Raw genomic sequence first — 8,108 nt, 5'->3', positions numbered from 1 at the left:
TTGAGAGTTTATAACAATTCTGAGAAGAATAAAAAGTGAAATTAAAAGTTTTTTTTTATTTTATTGAAGGAAACAGCTTCCATAATAAATAATACTAAAATAATATATTAATCTAGGAATGTTTTGTCATTGCAATGAAATAATTTTATGCTATTTTTGTCTTGTTTTCCACTGCAAAACTCTAAACATTTCAACTTTACTTCTCACATGCAACATAAAAGTAGACATTCACCAGGAGGTTTAGAGGCAAGGGGAAGGTAATCAGTAAAAAATGCATTGCATGACTTCAGAAGATGTAGAATATTGTGCATGAGACGGTTTCTGTTTTGTGTTGAGCCTCAGGTCACTTTCTGCCTTCAGTGTGTGCCGATGTAAATAAATCTGACATACGGATGAATGCATGTTCTTTTTCTTTTCATTCTTCTATGACTCTGCTATCCAAGAGAAGACCTAACACGACTGATTCCCACAGCAAACAGCATCACTATTTCCAACAGATGCGTTGGAGTGATAGGAAGAGGTTTCATTCAGACCTGTCCGTGAGACTTTCCAGCAATTATTTTGCATCTAACTTCGACTTCCAAGTTGGTGCTTAAAGTTAACTTTTTGGAGATTTGAGGTTTAATTTATAGTACCTAAACACAATATATAAGCCAGTTTAGCAGTGTTGTTATTGTTAAATAAAACTAACGCTATACAACTTTTTGCTAATTAAAATAAAGCTGAAAAAACAAACATTTTAGATGAAAACGTATTTATTTATATATTTTTTACAAATGACAAAAAAATGACAAATGATGCATTGGAAAGAAGTGAAATAAATAATTTGAAGTACTGAAAGTACTAAAGCTAAAATTAAAACAAAAACTGATAATAATAAAATAAATCACAATATATAAATAATACTAAAATAATGCAGGAACAATTAATTGTTTTCACATTGCAAGAATAAATGAATAAATTAATCCCTATTTTCCAGTAAAATATATCATTGCAAGAAAAAATTAATTAAGCACAATTAAGAAAGATTTTATTATTTTTTGCATTACAATTTAATGGTGTTTACACACACACAAAATAAATTTTGCCATTGAAATCTAAACATTAAATGATCTATATTACATTTTGTTTACTGTTTTTACACATGCATATGGTTTTTGCTATATATAATAAATGTAAAGCATTTTGGCTGATGTGAGTTGCTTTAAATGTGCAACAGAATTGAAATAAATGCTAAATTAATGCTACTGAATTGCAGGAACTTATTCAGAAATCTTTGCATTCTGGGAAGCAGGTGCTCAAAGCCTTGATCACTGGCAGGTTGTTTATATGGTTCACGAATCAATATTAATCTCCAAACCACTATTTCCCAATATGTTCCCAATGCCTGAAACTAAACAGAGCACAACAATAAAACACTGAATGTTTACACTGGATCTGGAGTAATTCTCCATTCCCTCTCTCTGTGTTTGTTCAGCTCCAGCTCACACTCCGTCTTTATGCACTGACCGACCTTCAGAAAAACAACACAAGACCTTTGAGTTACAGAAACATTTGTGACTCAGATCTCCTTCAGGCAGCCAGACACCGTTTCAACACTGAAATAATGAGGAAAAACAGAGGGTTATAATGATTACACAGATATTTTAAAGGCTTTGCGGCTGCGAAAGGTCATATGTTTATCATGACCTTCAGTGCTTAGAGAAACTCTGAGAAAACTCAGTTTTTGTGTGTTTTCAGTGAGTGGGAAGACTGAGCTAGATTCCCAAAAGCACTTGATTTGCATCACTTTTCACTGCAAAAAAATGTTAATCGTCAGTATTTTTGTCTTATTTTAAAGTACAAATATCTGAACATTGTTAAATCAAATGCATTCACTCCTTGTTTTCTGACTTCAAAGGGTAAGAACAAAAAATGTTGCCTGAAAATCTTTTAATTCAATGCATTCAAATTATTCTGATTATTTACATTTATTATCTTTTATTATCTACATATTTTTTTAAAAAGCACATCTATTTTTAGATTTACTATATATACAAATTCATAATAGGTTTCACATACATTTTTACTTTATATGACAATATTTCATATACATGTATGGATATATAAGCATATGTATGGAAATATTTCATTTGAATATGGGGAGCAACTTACAAATGAGGAAACACATGCAATTCATCAAACAGGAGCAGCAATAATAATTGCACTACCTCTAAATCAAAACATTGCATAACTAGGATAACACACCTGTATTATGGGCGTGTATTAATTAAGAGCCACTAAATAAGACATGAGTTAACAACATGTCGGTTCTGTGGAGAATAAAGCAAAGACATGAGATAACTCGGATGATATTTTGGTGAAATAGAGCCTGAGTGAATGAGGAAGTCTGCAGCTGCTCGAGCAGATTAATAAACAGAAGTGACACACAATACAAGAGAGAGAGATTTACCTGCATGGAGAAAAACAGGAGGTAAAGCTCTAGTTTATGTGCTTGTATATCATCGGAGGTGACCTTGGAAGGACAGCTGCTTATTTCCTCACACCAGAGGACTGAAGAGATGAAAACAACATGAAATATGAGCCTTCACCTCATTCAGATCCATACATCTGGTGTTTTACAGCATTGCATTTGAATTTCCAATGCAACCTCTTCGACAAAAGACTAGAGTCAAGGTAAAGAGCCAGATTCGATTTGAGATCAATGACAAGCCTCTTATCTTTTACGAGGGATGAGTTTATTTTGTGCTCCAGGATCACAAGTTCCAAGAATAACAGCCATAAAGGGGTTTGATCACATCATTAAGACTCTGCATTCTCGTCCTGATTATTGATTTATGTTTGAATTGAAAATGCCATTGATTGTATTTGCTACAGTATCATATCATAATTGAATCTTACATAAACTATGCATAAAGAAATTGAAACCGGTGAAATATTTTTATTTTTTTTATTATTAATTAAATTCTCCACTGTAACCCAGTTTTCTTTTTAAATCCAAATTTTTTAGTGAAACGAAAACTACGATAATGTATACAAAAATATTTGCAATTTAAGATTCCATTACTTGGATTGCATATACATTTCCATTCATTTGGATAAAATTGTGTTAACATAAACTAAAAAACTTATTGTAATGCATATATTTGTCAGGCAAATTAAACTTGTAACAGTTTTAGGGCCCTATTTTGACGATCTGAAACGCAAGTGTCAAAGCGCGAAGCGCAAGTAAGTTTGTGGGCGGGTCTCGGCGCTGTTGCTATTTTCCCGGAGGGATAAATGGCTCTTGCGCCCGGCGCAAATCTAAAGTGGGTTGGTCTGAAGTAGCTTCATTATTCATAGGTGTGGTTTGGGCGTAACGTGAAATAAACCAATCAGAGCGTCATCCAACATTCCCTTTAAAAGCAGGTGCGCAAGTTCCATTATGGATTGCTATTATTATGGCGTATTTACCAGGCGCATTCCAGGAGCGGTTCACAGCCGAGGAGACTGATGTTCTTGTAAGAGCAGTGAAAGACAGAGAAGTTGTGTTGTATGGGGATGGGAGAATAATTAGCCTGAATAATTTGTGAGCTAGTTTTATGCCTATTTTTTTTTCACATCTTCGTGTCACACCACAATGATTTCCGTCATCTCATGTTTTAATATTTTTTTAGTGTAACAATTTATGATTTGCAAAAATAACTGTTGCATCTGTGTAGATTACATGAGCAAAGTGTATGCGCGTTGTGCACGCTATACATTATGGCCAAGCATGCGCCCTTAAAATAGCATAATGAACAACGCGCAACGCGCCACTGACTTTAGACTAGGTTTTTTCTGGTCAGTGGCGCAATTGTTTAATGGAACAGCAAAATAGCACCAGGGATTGTTTGCGCCGGAACACGCCTCCTTTTTTGCGCTGAACCGCCCAGGGAGCGCAAGTTCATTCACTAGTTTAGCGACGTGCCTCTGTGGAGGGAAAAGCGCGCTTTGCGCGGGTGCAAAATAGGAATGACACATGCGTCGGTGTACAAAGTCAATTGCGCTGGGTGCAAGATAGGGCCCTTACAGTTACATTGTTCCCATTAACTTTTTTTATACATGCAATATTTAATCCTGTCACTAGGGGCACTCTAGCCAGTGAGAGGCCTGGTAACATAAAAAGGATAAGAGAACAAGTATGAGGTGGGAAGGATGTGTTAACCACATGGCAAAACTCTCTCAACAATGCTTTCTGGTATTTTTGGCCTTGGTTTGAGGAACCTGTATGTAAGTACTTGCTTGTATATATGACGTTAGGGAATGTTTATGTAAATGAGATGGGTAAATTAGTTAATGGTGTCACTGAGTTTATTTGTTTGTTTGATGCAGAGGGTTCAATGTGCACGCATATGGAGGCAGCTCAATTGTAACCTTCGGTTTGCCAACAACGTCTTTGTCATCTATTGCACATTTTACAAGCTACAGCTCGTATGGTTCCAGGCAGATGTGTCCTCATCAACGATGCACTTAAGTACGGTTTCATCTTGCTCCTACTATCCCTAAGACTAAGTTCATGGTAGCTAAAGACGCCACTATGATAGTCTGGACTATTCAATGTCTCCCTTGCAATTGAATAACTATGCACATTGTAGTATTACTGACTGTATGGTGATTTGTGGTGTAATACACATGGCTCATTGAAAAGTGTTGTTAAAAGCAGGTGTTACAAACTGGTCAGATTTCAGATTTTTATTCCTCAAAATCATGGCATAGTTTATTATAAAAAAAATGCATAATTATTTTTTTCAAAATGCATTTATTTAATTTGCTTAGTATCAGCATAAACCCATGGAAGTACATTTCTTGACTTTTTTTTGTCGCAATTGCGGGTTGCAATTTAATTGCTCAGAATTGCATGATATCAAACATGTATATATGACTGAGTTTATTAGTTGTGAAATAAACGCATGGAAAGTGCATATGCAATTCAAATATATAAAATCTTAAATTTAGGCCTTTTTAAATGGAGATTTTATTTGCACAAACAGAAATGAGAGTCTGTGGGGGGGAGAGGATATGTATAATTATCATGAAAATATTGTTACAATGAGATCTAATGGAGAAATAATGAGGCGGGGGAGAAGCAGAAAGAGATGGGAATAAAAAAATAGTAGCATTAATTATTCAAGCAGTCACAATTGGGAAGATCAGAATACGATTTCTCACTACATCTCAATTTAAAGCACATGCCGACCTTCGATCTCAAAGCGTGTGAATGTGTAATGAGTGCATGAGCCTTTCAAAGAGCCACGGGAGGCCTCCGTGTCCATGAGAAATAAATGGGTGAGGAATGCAAGAAAAAGACGGATGAAGACTCTATTCCAGTCACTAATTTATCCTCCGGAGAACGGTGTGTTTTAGCAGCGAGTATCCGAGCTGTTTTCCCTCTGGCAGAGCCTGAGAGCCACTACAGAAGCAGTAAAGCAGTGATTACACCTCCATCATCCAGCAATTACACGTTTACAGTAGATATCACATCATCCAGCCGAGTCTCGTGCGCTGGACGTCTCTTGAGAGTGTGTTACTTTCCAAGTGTTAATATTTCAAACTTAACTCCGTGGACAAGAGAGCTGCGACCGGAATGAAAAGCCTTATCGAACAGATCGAACACAAGAAGCCGGTCTAATAGAAATGGGCAAATCGTTCCAGAGTCTGGGGGCAATTGTAGAGAAAGCTTTAACACCCCTGCACTTCATTTTTGTGTCATCAGCATAACAGTGGAACTAAGCGGAAGCATGTATAAAGAAAAAAAGAAGGGGAGCCAAAACGGATCCTTGGGGAACACCATAAGTTAAGAAATCTTTACTAGAAGTATTCTCTCCTGTCTAAACTGAAAAAGTTATATTGGTAAGATAGGATTTTTATTTGAAGCCAAAATTCAAGTGATGTAGATTTTCAAGTCACTTATAATGTTTAACTTCAGTTAGGATGCTGTCGATGCATGGGGTATTCAGCAAGACTGCTCACTAGTTATTAGACACATTCTTCATCATCAGGAAGCACATAATGGCCATTAGAGCTTTTTAAAACGCTTTAAAGAGCAAAAAGTAAGAGATTCAGCACAAGCGCCTGCATTCAGCTCACTTCAGACAAGAATGGTATAAATGATAGACTCCTTCACTTCTGAGGGGATGAATCTACAATGCTCATAACCCACACTGTCTCAGGATGGATATGTATGAGAGTTAAACTGCTCGCTTATCTGTTCGGGATTCCTCACCTCACAACTCACTGAGCAAAAGCCTGCTCAGCTGTTTTTATCAGCTTTTCTCTTCTCAGAATGGGACTGTAAAAATTATTGCTTTTCTCTGTTGGTTGAATGTGACATTTGAGTTGTGTCAGCATGTGAGGGATGATTTATACACGCACTTTAAGGTGAAATGACAACAAAATTGCTCTCTCCTCTGTTCTTATAAATGACCAAGCAGTTTGAAAACATTTTTGACACTATATGTTTCACCAGTGCAAACAGACCAGCACTGTCTGACTCATTCCTTCCCATCGCAGCTCAGAGAGGCATTTATTTTAAATAAATGTATATAGAATATTTCAAAAGTGAAATAAAGTGTTATTTATTAGGGCTTTAATTGATTTTTATTTTTTTACTGGTTTTGATATTTAATGATCTTTTTGCAAATAGCATCTTGTGCTTAAAAAAACAGCTATTTATACGTAATTGACTTTTTGTGCCTATAGTGCAAAGAAAATACTGAAATTTTCACTTGATGCACTTTTTGTAAATCACATCTAATTGCACTTATTATTTGCATTTGTGCATGAAGTGAAAATTGAATTTCCTTTACACTTACTATTTGCACTTAATGCAAATAAAATATTTGCAAATTGCACCTAATTACTGTATGCACTTAGTACAAACACTGCTATTTTCATTTAATGAACTTAATCCAAACAGCATCTAATTACTTTTTGCACTTAGTGTAAAAGGTTTGAGCTGAATCTCACAAAAACCGTCAAGAACTTGTCCAGGTCACTGCAATTTACTGTATTCTAAATATATTACTGTATTTATAATTAACCTTGGGAATAAGAATTACAAAAATATTGCATGCAAAACTTCTGGATGCCTTACATTATTAAGATTCTAAAAGAAAAAAAAAAAAGTTTATTTTCAGCAATGCAGTAAAAATTCTCATTAAGATCTCATGACAAAATGTTTTGTTTTTCTTTATGCAAAATATAATTTAGTTTTTGGTTTGAAATAGACATGTTTCAGTGAGAATCTTGCTCTATTAAACCACAGCACATTTTGCGAGAAGCCGCTGTTACAATAATCCCGTGCAACACAAAAGGGCCGTGGAGGCGTGACAGTGAGCGCAGCAGACAACCGTGACTGTTATCTAACCCAGCATTATGTCTTCAGCCTGAGAAACTCAAACCCTCGCTCACACACACTGAGATGCAGAAGGAGCGTCAGATCTGCAGCTTCTCTCAGGTGTGTGTTCAAGCAACCTTCTTTTCTCTTCTTCACACCAGAAATACTATGAGTCAGTAGAATTCACTCTATATTTATTGATTACTCTTGCATGGATTATTCACCCTCAAGCCATTTAAGTTTGTTTCTTCATCAGGTTTGTAGAAATGTAGCATTGCATCAGTGTCTCATCAATGGATGCTCTGCAGTGAATGGGTGCCATCAGAATGAGAGTCTGATAAAAACATCCCAATAATCCACAGCACTTCAGTCCATCAGTGAACATCTGGATATCAATGCTACTAAAATAACTCACAAATAACTATAAAATTATATTAGATTTTTTTTTAATTAAATCTAAATACAAATATTGCTCCGGTGTGACTTTTTCTATGTCTCATACCTTCTAAAATCCACGCTTTATTCCTTTCCCCCTTTTTTCAGAATGGTTTGGTCAAACTTCCTGTCTGTCTCTCATGAGGCAGGAAGTGCCTGTTAACTAGCTCTTAAATGCCTGATTCTGTGTAAATGTGGCCTGGTTTCACATGCAGTACATGCAAACAAAGAACTTACGGGAAATGATAAAACACAGAGGATCTCAGAGGAGGTTTAATACACAACTACAGCCTGAGCCTCAGCAAAACATCAAAAG

The 8,108-nt window shown here is 35.8% G+C and overlaps 1 protein-coding gene across 2 annotated transcripts in view; it reads left to right on the top strand.

The window, feature by feature from the left end:
• The first annotated feature begins 4,169 nt into the window (after positions 1–4,169).
• Positions 4,170–8,108, top strand: part of LOC113112315 (gamma-aminobutyric acid receptor subunit pi-like) — a 45,098-nt gene continuing 41,159 nt past the window's right edge. The window contains exons 1-2 of one of the 2 annotated variants that reach the window (XM_026277764.1): positions 4,170–4,251; positions 4,354–4,495. The gene's annotated coding sequence lies outside the window, so the exon portion shown is untranslated. The remainder of the gene's footprint in view (positions 4,252–4,353; positions 4,496–8,108) is intronic. The other variant, XM_026277765.1, reaches the window with a different exon arrangement.

The sequence above is a fragment of the Carassius auratus genome, chromosome 13, assembly GCF_003368295.1.
Source record: "Carassius auratus strain Wakin chromosome 13, ASM336829v1, whole genome shotgun sequence".
NCBI classification, from domain to species: Eukaryota; Metazoa; Chordata; class Actinopteri; order Cypriniformes; family Cyprinidae; genus Carassius; species Carassius auratus.
Note: the sequence above shows the minus strand (reverse complement) of the source record. Positions and strands in the feature narration are given on the sequence as shown.